A 19252-nucleotide genomic window follows, 5' to 3' on the forward strand; every position below is an offset into this window, starting at 1 on the left:
GCGATGGTGGTGCATGGTAGGGGTGGTGGGAGCGGTAGCATTAATAGTGGTGGTGGTGGTGATGGTGGTAGTAGTAGTGGTAGTGGTAGTGATAGTGATAGTTATATGATGGTTGTGGTAATGGTAGTGATAGCAATAGTAGTGGTAATAAAATGATACTAATGTTTATGACAATAATGACCATGGTGATGAAGGTGATGATAGTGATAGTGGTAGCAGTAGTGATGGTGGTCGTAGTGGTGGCAGTGGCATGATGGTGGTGGTAGTGATAGCGGTGGTGGTGATAGTAGTAGTGAGTTTATAATAGTAAATATCGATATTTATGTTTAATATTTATAAATTTAGTAAAAATTAAGTATGTTTCGTATGACTTAAAACTTTCTTAAGTTTTAGTTTACATTTTAAAAGGTACTTAAATTTTTAAGTGATATTAATTATAGTTTCAAATATGCTTAATTGATTATCACTTAATACATTCAATTTTAAGTGATGAATGATGTTATCAAACATCTTCTAATAAATGGACTTTTAGAGACACAATAATTTGGTGCAGAAAAAGATTTATGTTTTAAATAAAAAATTTAGTCTCAAAAGCATAATAATTCATCACTAAATGTCTAAGACTTTTGATTACTAAAATATTTTGTCCTGAAAAAGTGATTTTATCCCTAAAATTTTTACTCTAAAATCCTAATTTGTAGTGACTAACACGAAAACTTGAGACACAATAAAACGACTACGAATGAGTCAGGACAAAGAGACATAGAATTTTGGATAAATTACAATTGTACTTATTGTAATTTGTATATAGTGTCAATTTGGTCCTTGAATATTAGTTGCATTAAACTTACTTTTAAAATTTTTACATTTTAACAATTTAGTTCAATTGATAATGTCTTTTTAAGAACTATACTGAAAACAATATACAAAATAAGGATAAAAGACAGTTTTAGTATCTAAACTATGCGTTATTTTTTATTTTAATCATTTAAGTTTCAATTTTGTCATTATGGTCCTCAAATTTGTCAATTTGAATTAATTTGGTCCTAGGTCTAACATCTGCCAACATTGGTAATATGAATATGAATAAAAGATAATTTTGGTCCCTAAAGTATGCATTTATTGTCATTTTAATCTCTCAAATTTTAAATTTTGTCATTTTAGTCCTCAAAGTTGTCAATCTAAGTCAATTTGGTCCTACCTGAAATTGTCAATTTTTAGGACGAAAATAAAAAAATTTAAAACTTGAGGGATTAAAATGAAAAGAAATGCAGACTTTAGGAATCAAAATTGTCTTTTGTCCAAAAATAAAATACTTTTTCCATTATAAATGTAAACGAACGTTATTGATAAGACTAAATTGACTCAAATTGACAAATTTAAAGACCAAAATGATAAAATTAAAACTTAAGGGATTAAAATAACAAAGAATGTATACTTTAATAATTAAAATTGCTTTTATCCTACAAAATATAAACTATTCACCCTCCTCAAAGTAATCGAAAGGTTGAGATTCCATTTTGAATGAATCGTTTTACTCTTGATTTTTTGTCTAATTTTTGAATAGATGTTATCAACTAAACTAAATTGACACAATATAAAAATATTAAAAAGAAAAATTCATAAAATTAGAACACACTACAAGAAAAAGCATCTTTAGCAACTAAAAATACACCTTTGGTCGCTAAAAGTATAGGTTTTGGCGACTAAAAAAGCATTAGTAGCCAAAAGTGAGGATTTTTGGCGACTAAAAAAATTTAGTAGCCAAAAGTATAGGTTTTGGCGACTAAAAATCTATTTGGTCACCGATATATGGCTTTTAGCGACTAAAAAAATTTTAGTAGCCAAAAGTAAGGCTTTTTGGCGACTAAAAAAAATTTAGTAGTCAAAAGTGAGGTATTGGGCGACTAAAAAGATGTTTGGTCGCCAAAGTGAGGCTTTTACCGACTAAAAAAATTTTAGTAGCCAAAAGTGAGGCTTTTTGGTGACTAAAAATAATTTAGTAACCAAAAGTAAGGCATTGGGCGACTAAAAAGATGTTTAGTAGCCAAAAGTGAGTCTTTTTGGTGACTGAAAAGAAGTTTAGTCGCCAAAAGTGGTAATTTTAGCTTGGGAATTAAATTTTTTAACAACTAAAAAATAATTAGTAGCCAAAAGTATAGAATTGGCGACTAAAATTATGTTTAGTCGCCAAAAGTGGTCTCTCTTTTTTTTCCTAGTAAATAATTTATTTTTTCATAAATTATGTTCAATAAAAAATAATTATCTTTATATATATACATTTATAATAATACGGGTCTATGTACTATATAAATAATATATGTTGCATATATAACCATGTGGTGTTATAGTGGCGTAGTGGAAAGAGTGCCTTGTATAAAGCTTATGGTGTGGGAGGTAGATAGTTCAAATCTCCACAAGAGTTAGTGAGTGTAATTTTTTTTTTTTTCATGAATGAGCTTTTGGTGACTAAAAGGTTTGGTCGTCGATCCCTTGAGTATTGGCGACTAAAACATTGGTCGGTAAATGTATAATTTAAAAATATATACTTGACTATTGGCGACTAAATTTTTAGTCGCCAAATGTATAATTTAAAAAATATAATCGACTATTTGCGACCAAAGTTTTGGTCGCTAAAGATTTGCTTTTTGGCGACTAAAAAATTGGTTGCTAAAGATTTGCTTTTTGGCGACTAAAAGTTTTTTAGTCGCCAATACCTTTCCCAACCATTTTCCAACGACCAAACCGACAACTAAAAAATTTAGTCGGGGAAACTTAAAAACCGACTTTTGCCAAATGTGTTTTTTCTTGTAGTGACAACAAAAACCAAATTAAAGCAAGAGACAAATTACATCCATCACTGATATAATTTGCCCAAACTTTTTTGACACAGCATGCTCTTATCAGAACCCGCTTTGGGCTAAGGCCATTGAAGCATGTGCCTTAGGCCCCAGAAAATTGGCCCAAAATAGGGCCCTCAAATTTAGAAAAATATTATATTAGATTACAAATATAAATAGGTCCAAATTATTTTTGTTGTTTTAGGGCCAATCTAAAGGACCCAAAAATATTCTATTGGCCTCATATTAAGTGTAGTTTGGCCCAATTGAAATTAAAATATGTACAAAATGTTGATAACCCTTGAATGAGAAATACTACATATACATACATACTAAATGTTTGTGGCCCAAAATAGGCCCCCTAATATTTTTTTTTTTTTTACCTTATTTATCATACTTTAGTGGAATAAATAAATTTGTCCTATTTTTTTTTACCTTCTTTGTTTATTAGATTTTAATGAAATAAACAATTGATTCAATCTCAGTCACACTCATATACAACATATTCAATAAACAACAATGCAATGCAACCAGACTCATAAACAACATATTTAATAAACAACAATTACTTCAATACATATCCAATACATTTTAATTGAATAAAATTTTCCTAATTTTGGTTTTTTTTTTTTTTGCATGAATAAATTTTAATATCTATTTTAGTATCAATCAACAATAATGATACCAAATAAGATGAATTTGTTTTTCTTTATGAATATAAGTTTCCATTTTTATTTCACCTAAGACGTCCGAAAATTTAAGGCCGGCCCTGGCTCTTACCGTAGGAAAGCAGAGAGCAAATTTGTTTATAATCTCAAAAACTGTGTGAAGGTTACACTTCTTATTGGCTGTACGGATAAAGTGAGCCTCACTTGTAAGTTATAACTTAACTAGATAGTTAAATAGGTGGTCTTTCTTTTAATTCTGATTATCTTCTTTTTGTTTTGATTTATGAAACTAACTAGAGTCGAAAAGAAGACCATTTATTTAATTATGTTTCTTTTTCACAACACCAATTAAGTTACCAAGTGGAGTAACCGTCAATAAGAAGGAGAGTAACATGTTTTGAGTGTGGGAACAAATTTAATCACTTAAAAAATATTATAAGACTTTTATATATATACATATTCTAGTGTCATGTCAATTTATGTGAATCTCAATTAATTTTGAGATTAAAGCAAAATGTTCCTTTCATATGAATTGAGTATCTCGATTAATTTTAAGGCTTATGCAATTCGCTCCTTTTACTTGAATCGGATAAATCTATAATAAAAAAAACCCCTAAAACATGGCAACAAAAAGTTAAATCTGATATTTAGAGAGAACACAATCACCAAGGTCCAAGCTACACCTAATAGGCCAACCTTCTCAGTTGGACAATATGAGACTTTTAAATTAAACAAAAGAGAAGGCAAGGCAACGCATGTCAATCTCTCCATTTACTTCAAGCTAAATGGCCATGGCTTCCCAAACTCAAAAGCTTCACTTCATTTTGTTCCCTTTAATGACCTATGGCCACATGATCCCCATGATAGACATAGCCAGATTACTAGCACAACAAGGTGTTAATGTCACCATAGTCACCACACCACTCAACGCCAATCGATTCACAATAGTTATTGCTTCTGCCCAACAATCTGGACTCCAAATCAAATTTCCCCAACTCAGATTCCCATGTCTCCAAGTTGGACTGCCCGAAGGGTGTGAGAACTATTAGGTTTTTATTCTTGGCAATCCCGTTTGACAAAACTCCTTTCAGTTGTAATTATATTCGCTCTTTTATTTCAGTAAGGCTATGAGTTTTAGATACGAATCCAACCTGAATTATGCCTTGCAGAGAAATTTGTGAAGTTAATTCTTTCATATTTGCCACTTCGTTGACTATGCCTGGTTAGCTCGTGAGGGTCCAGGGGGCAGCGCCCCTTGGCGGGTCCAGGGCAGCACCCAGAAGGGATCAAGGGGAAGCGCTCCCGAAACAAAAAGCAAAAATGTAGTCGAAGTTGCTTGTCTGCTCGAGCGGCCATTTGTGCGCTCGAGCGGAGAATCTTTGGTTCCAGAAGTTTGATCGCCTACAGAAGTACTGGAAGTTGGGATTTTACGCTCGAACGAACTTTCCTACGGTTGAGTGAGGTCTGCTCGAGCGGCCATTCTTGCGCTCGAGCGGAGATCGCGGATTAGTTTTCTATAAATATGTGGTTTCATCTGTTTTTAAGGTTACGACTTCTAGGTCTTCTTCTTGGATATTAGGGTTTATATCTGGATCTTTTTTGATAGTTTCTTTGATATTTGTTTGAGTTTAAATCTGGTTTGAAAAGTATACATCAAAGGATTGTTTGTTTCGTTCAATACCAAAAGAGAGTGTTGTTCTTTAGTAGATTCCGTAGAATTTAGGCCTGAAGCTTTGGTGGATTCTGGAGTGGCTCATTGTCGTGGATTTGACATCGACGTTGTAGATTCAATGTTGGGCAAGACAATTCCGAGGTGAAGATCGTGGTGGAAGAGGCATATAGAGGTCGGTTCAATTTGTACGTGGATTTGCTAGGTAATTGAGAGTACACTTATGTAATTCCTTTTGTCTTTTTAGTGGATTGTTTTGTGGCTTTGGCCAGTGATTTTTTATTGCAATTAGAGGCGCTTCAATTGTGATTTTTCCACATTAACATTGTTGCGTCGATTTGTCTTGATTGTTTGATTGGGATTATTATTTACTGCTTAAAATTGATACATAATCACAAATCAATATCTAGGGGATTTCTAAATTTTTCAATTAGTATCAGAGCGGGTCACTCTATTTTTTTTTAAACTTTTGGAGTGAGATATTGTTTGATTTGTGATAATGGATTCAATTCGTGAGGGAAATTCTATGGTTCGACCACCCCTACATGAAGGATCTAATTATTATTTTTGGAAAGTTCGGATGAGATCGTTTTTAAAATCTATTGATTAAAAAGTTTGGCAATTTGTCATGTATGGGTGGACTGAACCAATGAATACCGTTGATGGAGTAACTTTTCCCAAACCAATTGATAAGTGGGACCCAACTGATTATCAAAATAGTAGCTGGAATAGTAAAGCTATCAATTCTCTCTTTTACGCCATCACACCTGAAAAGTTTAGTCGAATTTGCAATTGTGAAGTCGCAAAAGAGGCTTAGGATATCTTACAAACTATTCATGAGGGCACTCCTTCTGTTAAACGCTCAAAACTTCAATGGCTCACATCTAGTTTCGAAAACCTTTCAATGAAAAATAGTGAAACCTTTGATGAATTTTATGCAAAGTTGAGTGACATTGTAAATTCCAACTTCAATTTAGATGAAAAAATACCGGAATCCAAGATTGTGGGAAAAGTTTTGAGGTCTTTGCCCAATTGCTTCCAACCAAAAGTTACGGCTATTGAGAAGGCTCAAGATGTTGACAACCTCAAACTGGATCATTTGGTTGGAAATCTCCAAACTTATGAGGCACATAGTAATTTCAAAAAGAAACAAAAAAATGATATTGCTTTTAATAGTGCTCATACAGTTGGAAAGGATTCTGATGAGGATTGTGAGATTGATTCCAAGATTACGGATGCTTTCATAGAACAATTTAAAAAGTCTTTTCTGAAAAAGAATCCTAATATTTTGGAATCAACTCATACATCCAAAGGCAAAGATAAATTCAAAGTTAATTCTATAACCCAGAAGAAGAAAGGAAAAATACAAGGGAACACTGAAAGAGTCCAATGCTTTGAATGCCAAGGATTTGTCCACTTTGCTTAAGAATACCCTACTCGTTTGAGGAAGAAGAAAGCCTTCGCTATCACTTGAGATGATGAATTAGAGTTTGATAAAGATGAAAGTGACAACAAAGCACAAGGCGAAGAGGGGCATGAACAATTCCTTGCTTTCATGGTGGCTTCCGAAACTGAAGGACGAATAAAGTATCCAAAGAGGCCTGTTGAGAATGACACTGATGATGAATCCTCAGGGAGTGATGATGAAGAACTTCAGTAAGCTTATGAAAAGTTGTATAAGGAATCTCTTAACTTATCCAAATTGAATGACAAACTCATTATGAAACTCAAAGCATGTGAAAGTGAGAATGTCAAACTAAATGAGGAGATTTTCGAGGCTAGGAATGATGTCGTCAAGATTTCTAATGATCGATAAGCTCTTTGTGCAAAACTCTTGACTTGTGGCAAATCTATGCAACGTATGAAGAAAAGATTGAAACTCTCGAGATGTCTCAAGTTGTTTTGGAAGAACTAATAATCAAGAAAGAGGAAGAGCTCAAGTGTGCTATGGCTACCATTGGTCTTTAGAACAAAGGATCAAAGACTCTGGACAATATCATTGGGTCTCAACAAATATGTTATGACAAGAGTGGCATTGGCTCTGGTGATAACAAAGAGCAAAAACCAAGTGCATCCACATCTCATGATACAAGAACTCAAGTGCAAGGGGAGCACAAGATTCAACGAGAGGAAAGACTTCTCAATCTTCCTAGAGTTGGTAAGGCCAAAGAAAAGAAGGTACACCATGTTTTTATTTGTCATCATTGTGGTATATATGGTCATATTTGCCCTTATTGTTATGAGTTGCATGGGAGAGTGTCTCATAGAGATGAAAAAAATTCTAACATCTCATGGGGTAGGAGACAGTTTATTGGTGGCAATGAGGTTAAGAGTCATATTAGACCTCGTTATTTTGATTTGTTGGAGACCAAACATGAACAAAGGCTATGTTTTCCTAGACCTAGGAATAGGAAGTTGGAAACCAAGTCGAGACAGGTTCCCATTAAAAGGGAAGGGAACCACAACGTCAAGACACCTCCCAAGAACCGCAATTCTCATAACTTTGTTCATATTAAAGCAGTTTGGGTGAAAAAACTTGACTTGTGTTAAGTTGTTTATTCCTTCTTTTTTTTCTCTTTTTTTTTCTTTTTTGGGTTTCTGTGTGTTTTTTTCTTTTTGGGTATTTTAATGTGTGGTATCATTTAGTGTGTGCTTGTTTATTTTATGTCTTGCTTTTTTAGAAAGAAAAAAAAATCCAAAAAGATTTTCTTAATATGGTTTTGCAAGCTTGAAATTTTTAAGAAGTCCTTGGTGCATATTGGCATTGATGAGAATATCCATTACATGTTAATATGTGTGTGCTTTTTGTGGTCATTACTCATTTCGGAGTGTGTGTTCTTTGATTAGTATGTCTCATTCTGTACACACTCTTGGATTAGCAAATATTGGAGTCTTCCGCCTTAGTGATCATTTTTCCTCTATGGACTTCTAGTAGTGTGTCTTTTGCTTTTCTAGAGGAATTGACCTATACTGGCATTGTCACACCCCAAACCCAGGTATGACCGGCCATGGCCTACAGGGCCTTAGCCCAAGGCACACGTAAGCCTAACTACTAATCCATAATCACATTGAACAACTATACAAAAGTCCAATAATAAATAACCAAACTCAATCAAGTGACATGCCACAAGTATAAACGACAAAACCAACCGTAATCAATACCATCCAAACTTATAGGATATAAACAGCCCATATATCAAAATAATCCTAAATGAACCTCAATAAAAATAAAAATAAATATGCACAAACTTGACATAATAATCTAAAACAAAATAAATGAATGTCCTAGAGGTCCATGCAATCGAGTCCCCACTACGCCACGAGTCCACTCTAAATCCTTCTAACACCTGGAAATGATAAACAACTAAGTCAGATAATAGCTTAGTGAATAACAACATGGATAGTAAATACAGTTTTGAAAACAGGGATCAATTCCAAAATAAGATACATATCACAAAAACTAGATTGGCATACACTTTTGATAAAGATAATCTGTTTCAAAAAGAAAGTTCCACAGTTCAACAGTTAAAATACTCATGTCTCTCAAGAACATGAAAAATGACATTTTTCACTTAAAACAGATTACAACATGAACACTAATAATTTTCTGGGTACCAAGAATAACAAGTAACATGCCACACAGTTCTCAAGGCAATAAGCCTGTTGGATGCAATATCGAACCAAGAGTCATCCTCGGGGTGGCAACCCGGGCCTTTTCTCTAAGACGATTCGATTGAAGGTCATCTAGCCCAACCCAGGTCTTTTCCTTACAATCGTTGAGTACTAGAGTCATCACAGCCCAACCCAGATCTTTTCCCTAGTGGCCAGAGTCACCACACACAGTGGAATAATTTCCCTGGACTAAATATATAGATGGTCCCGATAATCAATACAATTCAGTTTCGCAAAACATGGTAGTTCACCATTATAAACATGAGACCCTAACAAATAGTTTACAATATGCCAGGTTTACACATGCTTCAAAAATAATTTAATTCCATTGATACTATAATAATTTATCAAAACAGTTTAGTCCTGAAACAACAATTCAATTTTCCAATAGTTTAGGGTAGGGGAACATTTATAAAAATATGTAGCATGCAACTAGTCACTTGAAAGCGGAACAATGTAATCCTCGAAAAGAGTATAAGAGTCCAACTAGTACCCTGAACCAAGTATGAAACTACACGTGACTACCAACTTAAAAATACTAAAGAATAAGAACTAAGTGATCCCAAACTAAAGCGCACTAACACGGCTCAACCCAACTCACCATTACTTTTAAATATTACCTAAGCTCATGTTCTTCAAGGTCTAAAATTACCAAAGACATGGGTTCAAATCGAAACTTAATTAAAAGTACCTTTAAGATAAAACAGAGTTTTAAACAAGTTTTTCCAATCTATTCGCTAACTTTGAAAATTACAAAACCCACTCCACACTATTTGAAAAATTCCAAAACCCTCCAGATATCAACTAATATATCCTAACTTTCAAACCCAATGGTTTCACTTGATTTGCTTAACAAAATAATTATTTGCAATTAATTATATCCAAACAAGTTGTTCTCTGCAGCACTTTAAAGAAATTAATGGTTCTCTTAGTACACATGAGAAATCAATGCAAGGCCAAAAATTTAAGAAACTAGACTCATAACCGGTTCTAATGACGCTAATTTGATAATTTTCGGATTTATACCCAAAGAGAACGACACTTCCGAAGTTACTGTTTTAAACTAGTTTTCTGGACAGATTTGAATGCACCAGTTAATATAGATTTTCACTCCCAAAAATTATGAGAAAATTATGATATGAAATTCAATATGTAATTAATCTACTGTAAAAATTTTAGTTCAAAATTCATCCATTTGATATGATTCCTCGATTTTTAAAGTTTGTGATTCTGTGCAGAATTTTTGAACTAAGAATTACACTCATTTTTTATACATGAATTTAACTCCCCAAATTTCTTGACAGTATATATATATACACAAAAAAACATACACCTACAACCTCTCTATCAATGGATTAAATAACAATAGAATAAGGAGAAAGAACAAAGAAAGAAAAAAAGAAAACTTAAGAGGCCATACGGCATAACACACACAAAGCTTTCATTATTGGCTACAAGAATAATCTTGATGATTGAATCACCCCTCACCTTCCTTCATAAACCCACGGCTGGCTGCTAGGGCTGCTAGTGTTGTGAACAAATAAGAGAGTAGGGTTGGTGTTTATTTTATTTTATACTAGTGGTGAGCACACATAAAGTCAAATAAATAGATAAATATACAATATATATATATATATATATATATATATAAGTTATATGCAACTTAAATGGTAAGAGCTTTATTTATTAATTTTGTGGTCTAGAGTTCAAGTCACATCCTCTTCTCTATTTTTTTTTTTTTAATAATAAACCTTGCCTCCAAATTAAAGACTTTCACCATAAATTTATTTTAGGTTTAAAATTAATTAAAAGACCCTCCAAATATTTAATTTGCACTTTAGGATTCACCATCAAAATATTTGAGATTGTAAAATTATTATTACTTAATTATTTATTTGATTTGTATATTCGGGTTCTCACATTCTCCCCTCCTAAAAGAAAAGTTTCGTCCTCGAAACCAACCTGAGTAAATCTAGAGAATAGATGTGGATACTTTTCACGCATCTCATCCTCGCGTTCCCAAGTCGCCTCTTCAACTAGATGATTACGCCACAGTATCTTAACCAATTTAATGGCCTTCGTATGCAACATTTTCTCTTTCGAATCCAAAATCTGAACAAGCGTCTCCTCATACAAAAAATCCTCTCTAATCTGAAGCGACTCATAATCTATCACGTGTGACAAATTGTGCACATATTTCCTCAACATTCCTGCCAACCTCGGGGGTAAAGCAACACGGTATGCAACCTCACCAACCTTCTCCAATACCTCAAATGGACCAATGTATCTGGGACTCAACTTTCATTTCTTTCCAAACCTGATAACTCCTTTCCATGGTGATACTTTTAAGAATACCATATCCCTCACATGAAACTCTAAATCTCTCCTACGATAATCAGCATAACTTTTTTATCTACTCTGAGCAGTCAATAATCTCTCTCTGATGGTGATAATTTTCTGTGTTGCATCCTCCACCAAATCAGGTCCCAACATTTGCCTCTCACCATCCTCATACTAGCACAAAGGAGATCTACACTTCCTCCCATACAAAACCTCATAAGGAGCTACTCTCCAAACTAGAATGATAACTATTATTATACGTAAACTCCATGAGCGGCAAATAATCATCCCAATTACCTCTCCACTCCAAAGCACAAGCTCTCAACATATCCTCAAGGGTCTGAATAGTCCTCTCTGATTGCCCATTTGTCTGAGTGTGGTAAGCTGAACTAAAATTTAACCAAGTACCCATAGCTGACTGTAACGCACCCCAAAACTTAGACACAAAACGAGGGTCCCGATCTAACACTATTGACACAGGTGCACCATGCAATCTAACAATCTCCTTTACAAATAACTATGTTCATCCGAACTGCAATAAAATGTACTGACTTGGTTAATCTAACCACAACTACCTAGACTGCATTGTGATTACTACTAGTACGAGGTAATCCGCACACGAAATCCATGGTAACATGATCCCACTTCCACTCTGGTATCGGTAAGGGTTATAGTTTCCCCGCAGGTTTCTGATGTTCTACTTTAACTTGTTGACATACCAAACACTGAGCCACAAATTCTGCAATATCTCCCTTCATACCATTCCACCAAAAATGTTCATGAAGATCCCGATACATCTTAGTACTTCCAAGATGAATGTTGTAACTAAAACTATGTGCCTCCGTCATAATCTCCTTCCTAAATCACCACAAGCAGGAACACAAATTTAGCTACGAAATCTAAGCTACCTATCAACACTAACCACAAAGTCTACATGCATACCCTCTGTCATCTCTCCATTAATACGCTCACATTGGAGGTCAATCTCCTCAGCTAAACGAATCCATTCTCTCAAGGTCGACTGGACTGTCAATTGACTACAATAAGCCCTATCACCAAGCATAATAACTTCAAGCCTCAAACATCTCATGTCTTCTACCAAACAAATCTCAATAGACAAAGCAACTACATCTCCAACTGCGACCTTCCTACACAAGGCATCTGCGACCACATTTGCCTTCCTCGGATGATACAAAATATTCACATCATAATCTTTTAGCAACTCAAGCCATCTTCTTTGCCTCAAATTTAGTTCCTTCTGTGTGAAAATATACTTCAAACTCTTATAATCAATGTAAATCTCACATGACTCTCCATACAAATAATGTCGCTAGATCTTAAGAGCGAAAATCACTGCTGCTAACTCCAAGTTGTGCGTAGGATAATTTCTCTCATGTACTTTCAACTGTCGTGACGCCTAAGCAATCACATTCCCATGCTATATGAGCACACATCCTAAACCCTATCGTGAAGCATCACTATAAATCACAAAACCACCCCTATTTGCGGATAAGGCAAGGATTGGAGCTAATGTCAATCTCTGTAAACCATAATTTTTGGATTTATACCCAAAGAGAACGACACTTCCGAAGTTACTGTCTTAAATTAGTTTTCTGGACAGATTTGAATGCACCAGTTAATATAGATTTTGACTCTCAAAAATTATGAGAAAATTATGATATGAAATTCAATATGTAATTAATCTACTATAAAAATTTCAGTTCAACATTCATTCAGTTGATATGATTCCTCGATTTTTAAAGTTTGTGATTCTGTGCAGAATTTTTGAACAAAGAATTACACTCATTCTTTATACATGAATTTTACTCCTCAAATTTCTTAACAGTATATATATATACACAAAATACGTACACCTACAACCTCTCCATCAATGGATTAAATAACAATAGAATAAGGATAAAGAACAAAGAAAGAATAGAAGAAAACCTAAGAGGCCATACGGCACAACACACACAAAGCTCTCCTTCTTGGCTACAACAATAATCTTGATGATTGAATCACCCTTTACCTTCCTTCATAAACCCACGGCTGGTGATAGGGCTTCTAGTGTTGTGAACAAATAAGAGAGTAGGGTTGGTGTTTATTTTATTTTATACTAGTGGTGGGCACACATAAGGTCAAATAAATAGATAAATATACAAAATATATATATATATATATATATATAAGTTATATGCAACTCAAATGGTAAGAGTTTTATTTATTAATTTTGTGGTTTAGAGTTCAAGTCACGCCCTCTTCTCTATTTTTTTTTTTTTAATAATAAATCTTGCCTCCAAATTAAAGACTTTCACCATAAATTTATTTTAGGTTTAAAATTAATTAAAAGACCCTCCAAATATTTAATTTGCACTTTAGGATTCACCATCAAAATATTTGAGATTGTAAAATTATTATTACTTAATTATTTATTTGATTTGTATATTCAGGTTCTCACAAGCATATCATGGTAATGTTAAGTCTCTTAACCACCTTCCATCTTTTTGCATCTCCATGTCTTTTCCCTTTGTTCTTTGTAGTCCTGCCATGAGGAAAAGACTACCTCAGAGTCACCAACCACGCTATCCTTATTATATCCATGCTTCTCTGGTTTAGTTTCCATACTCTTAAACGTGTCAGCCACCAATGAGTGTGCAAAAGAAAGAAAAAAAAATGTGCAAAAGAAAGAGAGAGAAAAAAAATCATTGATTGAGGGGGAGCCTCCTCTTTTACTCACCAAATACCCCTTGATTTCTAGTGGTTTGACTTTCCTTAGTTGTGCTTAGATTCTCTTGCCAGAGGTCCAGCTATCAGATCACTACTAGGATTTGAATCTTGTGTTTGTCGAACTCCAAGAGTCACACACACACTTTTATCATAGGATCTATGCTTTTCACATAATGCATCACTTTCTTTCTTGAGAAATCTTCTACTGGCTATGCACATTGTGTTTTCAAGTAATTATGTTTCTTAGATAATCTTGTGTGTTTTTAGGATACAAATCTAAAATTCCTTACTTACTTCACCGTATTTTGTTTTTGTCTTTTTCTTCTTATTCATTGTTTTCAATATTTGTGGTTGCTTTTAGTGAGGGGGAGTTTGGTTCATCTTGGATTGGTTTGTTAAGGGTGTTTGGCATTAGTTGGTTTGTGTGTTGTTATCCATTGCTTGTTTATTGCTTACTTCTCGCAGGTTATTAATTTTTTCATCATCTTGTCCCTGCTTGTGTGGTTTTTGATCTTGTTCTCGTTGTTTGAGCTTCATTTCTCAATTCGTGACAAAAAGGGGGAGAAATGTTGTTGGGTGCATGTGTCTTAGGATTTCATGTATTCATGCCATGTGTCAGGTGCATGTGTCTTAGTTTTCATGTTTTCATGCTACATGTTCTTAAAATCTCCAATTTATATATGTTCATATTTTCATCTCATGCTTCAAGATAATCTTGTCATATGTCTATTGCTTTTTCATATACTCTTGTGGCACTAATAGTTATTTTGGAGATTATGGCACTAATAGCTGTTTTGCAGATCACGACCTTGAGAATGAAGTTTGCTTTTGTTGACTGTAATGGGTTGGGGTGATTAGGCTGTAATGGGTTGGGGTGATTAGGATTTTATTTGTTAGGTGTGTTTTGTTACGGCATTGCCAAAGGGGGAGATTGTTAGGTTTTTATTCTTAACAATCTAGTTTGACAAAACTCCTTTCAGTTGTAATTATATTCGCTCTTTTATTTCAGTGAGGTTATGAGTTTTAGATGCAAAGCCAACCCGAATTGTGCCTTGTAGAGAAGTTTGTGAAGTTAATTCTTTCATGTTTACCACTTTGCTGACTATGCCCAGTCAGCTCGCGGGGGTCCAGGGGCTAGCGCCCCTTGGCTGGTCCGGGGCAGCGCCCAGACGGGGTCAAAGGGCAGTGCCCCAGAAGCAAAAAGCAAAAATGCAGTCGAAGTTGCTTGTCCGTTCAAGCGGCCATTTGTGCGCTCAAACGGAGAATCTTTGGTTCCAGAAGTTTGATCTGTAACAACCCGAAAATTTAAGTTGTCCCTTAAATTTTATGCTAGTATTATGGTTGTATGTGATGATATATTATTAAATAAATAATAATAAATATAGAATCTAATTTTGCATTGGATTATCAAATATAGAATTAATTAGGGATTATTATTTGGGGTCAAATTAACAGAAATATGAAATTATAATACTAGTTAGGCCAAATTAAAGTTAAAGATAGTAAATAAATAAATATAAAAGTAAGAGTAAATAAATAACAATAATAATAATAATGGGTGTGGTAGTAAAATAAATAATTAATTTTCTGTTGGTATACGATAGAGTGTAATTTAATTAGGGATTGATTTATTTATATAGTTATATTAGAAAACTGGGCCAAAGTGTAAGTATCTTAAATATTTATTAAAGATAAGTATAAATCTAATCGAATCAGTTGGAGGATACACGCTGCCATGTGTTGGCCAGCGGACGTTCTTACTTCCCTATAAATAGGGAGGAGGTGCTCAACTGTGGGAAAAAGAAAATGAGAAAGGAAAGGAAATGAAAGGAAAAGAAGCTAAAGAAGGGGAAGGAGAATATTTGAAGAAAAAAGGGTCTTTGATAGTGGAAAGAAAGAGTAAAGTATTAAAGTTAAGGTGAGTTATATTAAACCTTGAGTCACCATAATATATTTTACATATGTTTTGACTTGCCATAAATTATTACATACAAGTTTATGTTTTATAAATTATATTAATATTCCAATTACGTGGATTATTTTATAAACCCAATTTGCTTAAAATGAAACCCATGGATATATTTGTTTAACTTTTAATGATTATTTGACTATGACCTTATATATAATTATGTTTTGTAAGTATCACCACGGGAGTTCCACGCCTTAGGGGACTTAAATAACCATCGGCTCTGTTTGGTCACTTTGTGGCCCTCTGTTGTCATGGATCTATTGATCTCTGTTTTGTGCAGAGCAAAGTGCTGTGCAGAGATAAGGGCTACACTATTGTGGGAGCCAACTCTATAATCTATACGAGCCACCTCTTGAATCCGGACCTTTGTTTTGACTGTCACTCCTGTGACTTTTGTTCCATTCTATTCGGTACCGTGGTTATGGTTATTTATTTACATAATCTCAGTTTTGCTACTTAAATGATTATTTGTTCAAACTAAGTTATTTTAAATATTTTAGTTACATAATTATCCATGGTTATTTATGTCCCTTATACTCTTGGCATAATATTTCTCACTCTGCCATGTGCTTATAGCTGTTTACCACTTTTCAGGAAACAATGCAATTCAAAAATAGCTTTTGAAAAGTCTTGGATGCAGGGCTACGGAATAGACACACACAACACCTTTATGATATTTTTATATGTAAATATCAGTCTTTTTGGTCAATAAATTTTGTAATAAAAATAGAAACTCCGATGATTATTTTGGTACCCTCACTTAAATATTATTTCCGCTTACGTTTATTTATTTGTTCAAGAATTGGCCAGAGGTAACTTCAGTTACTGGCCATCATGATACTTAACCTTTGGGTACGGGGAGCGGGTCGTGACAAATGATATCAGAGCAATGGTTTATAAAATAAATAAATAAATAAAATAAATCATCATTGGAGCATAGGACACACGCACATTTAAGAAGTAGGATAGCGGGTAATTATTACCTAAATATTATATTTTGTTAGTCGATTTAATTATATTATAATTTTATATGATTTTATATATATATATATATATATATTTTTTTTTTTTTTTTGTGCATAATTTGTGAGGGATATTTGTTATAGCAAAAGAAGGAAAAGAAACAGAGGGTGTCAAGCTCAAGCACCCACCAAAATTATAATATAATTAAATATATATTTTTTCAAGTTCAGTATTCAAAAAAAAAAATTCATTTCGATTTTTTTAAAAGTGGGTTCAAATTATAAAGTTACTAATTTTAAAACTATTTTTCGTCAGTGGAAAGTTCACAGATAAAAGAAATAGAAGCTCATCTCAAATTCTTTCAACTCCTACATATGATTCTGTCATTTCACTCCCAGTCGCTTGTTTGATTGTGTTCTCATTTTATTTTTATTTTTTTTTTCGAAAATAAAACTAATGAAAAGTTTTTAAAGTCACTGATTGTTTCTCATTTTGGCCCAAAATAATTTTTGACAACTAGACAGTGAGTTGTTTTTGGTAACGTTTTTTTTTTAGGAAATATTTTCTATCAGATTAATCATCTAATATATATATTGATCAGAATGCGCAGCAGATAGCTTATACATATGACAAATTTCGAGGATGAAATTTTTAAAAAGAGAGAAGATTGTAACAACCCGAAAATTTAAGTTGTCCCTTAAATTTTATACTAGTATTATGGTTGTATGTGATGATATATTATTAAATAAATAATAATAAATACAGAATCTAATTTGGCATTGGATTATCAAATATGGGATTAATTAGGGATTATTATTTGGGGCTAAATTAATAGAAATATGGAATTATAATACCAGTTGGGCCAAATTAAAGTTAAAGATAGTAAATAAATAAATATAAAAGTAAGAGTAAATAAATAACAATAACAGCAACAACAACAACAACAACAACAACAACAACAACAATAATAATAATAATAATAATAATAATGATAATAATAATAATGGGTGTGGTAGTAAAATAAATAATTAATTTTCTGTTGGTATATCATAGAGTGTAATTTAATTAGGGATTGATTTATTTATATAGTTATATTAGAAAATTGGGCCAAAGTGTAATTATCTTAAATATTTATTAAAGATAAGTATAAATCTAATCGAATTAGTGGGAGGATACGCGCTGTCACGTATTGGCTAGCGGACGTTCTTACCTCCCTAAATAGGGAGGAGGTGCTCAACTGTGAGAAAAAGAAAATGAGAAAAGAAAGGAAATGAAAGGAAAAGAAACTAAAGAAAGGGATAGAGAATATTGGAAGTAAAGAAGGTGTTTGATAGTGGAAAGAATGAGTGAGGTATTAAAGTTAAGGTGAGTTATATTATACCTTGAGTCACCATAATATATTTCACGTATGTTTTGACTTACTGTGATAACCTTGTTCCGTATTACGCTAATTGGTCCTTATTATGAATGTGATTATGTATTTGATATGATCTTGTGCACCATTTATGTGAAAATATGTGGTTTTGAATTTCTATCTGTTCACCATAGGAATATCTGTTTGATTATCTGCTTTGGAATTTAAATTGAAGGCCTTATCGGCCACAAAACCCGAAATTGACTGTGCCATTATGATTGGCATAATTTTTAGAGCCTACGGTGAAATTTAATTGAAAATTGATTCGGATCAGAATAATTAGATTCAAAACGATTAATTAAGTGTCCAATTATTTAATATTGATAGTTTTGATTAGTGGGACTTACATAAAAGGGCACTATGCACTCAACTTCTCTCTTTATTTCATTTTGGCTGAAATCACTCTAAGGAGAGAGGGAGAGGCCGGCTTAGAGAGAGAGAGAGAGAGGAAGAGCTCAAATTGAGATTTTGATCTTGAAGCTTGAATTAATTGAAGACCAATTCAAGATTTTTCCATAATTTGGAAGATTGAGCTTCTAGGTGAGTGATTGATTATTCATGAGTTTAATATTGTAATTTATTGAATTTAAAGTTGCATGGTGATCAAGAACAAGAATTATGTTGTATTTGATGAATTTGAAGTCATGGAATGCATGCATGTGTATAATTGCCATGAATTTGTATAGTTGAGCATGAAAGGTATGATCCATGTAGGATTTTGGTTAGAGTTCATGCTTGTGATCACCATTTTCACCATTTGAGTTGGTAATGAAAGTTATATCTCACATGCATGTACAATTCCTAAGAGTATGAGCTTTGAATGCATGAAATTGTTATGTTGGAAATAAGTTTGGTGTGAATTGAGACATGCATGTGATTAATTTGTGAAATTGAGCTTCATAATGTAATGAATTTGGTGTTGGATCTTGTTAGTACATGTGTATGTGAATTTTGAGCCAAAATCATGTGTTTAGAGCCTTTGAATATCAA

The 19252-nt window shown here is 33.3% G+C and overlaps 1 pseudogene; it reads left to right on the forward strand.

Annotated features, from left to right (window-relative positions):
* Positions 1 to 4299: 4299 nt before the first annotated feature.
* Positions 4300 to 19252, forward strand: part of LOC114262288 (UDP-glycosyltransferase 73C4-like) — a 69951-nt pseudogene continuing 54998 nt past the window's right edge.

This window comes from Camellia sinensis, chromosome 5 (genome assembly GCF_055761805.1).
Source record: "Camellia sinensis isolate YWXY chromosome 5, ASM5576180v1, whole genome shotgun sequence".
In the NCBI taxonomy this organism is placed as follows: Eukaryota; Viridiplantae; Streptophyta; class Magnoliopsida; order Ericales; family Theaceae; genus Camellia; species Camellia sinensis.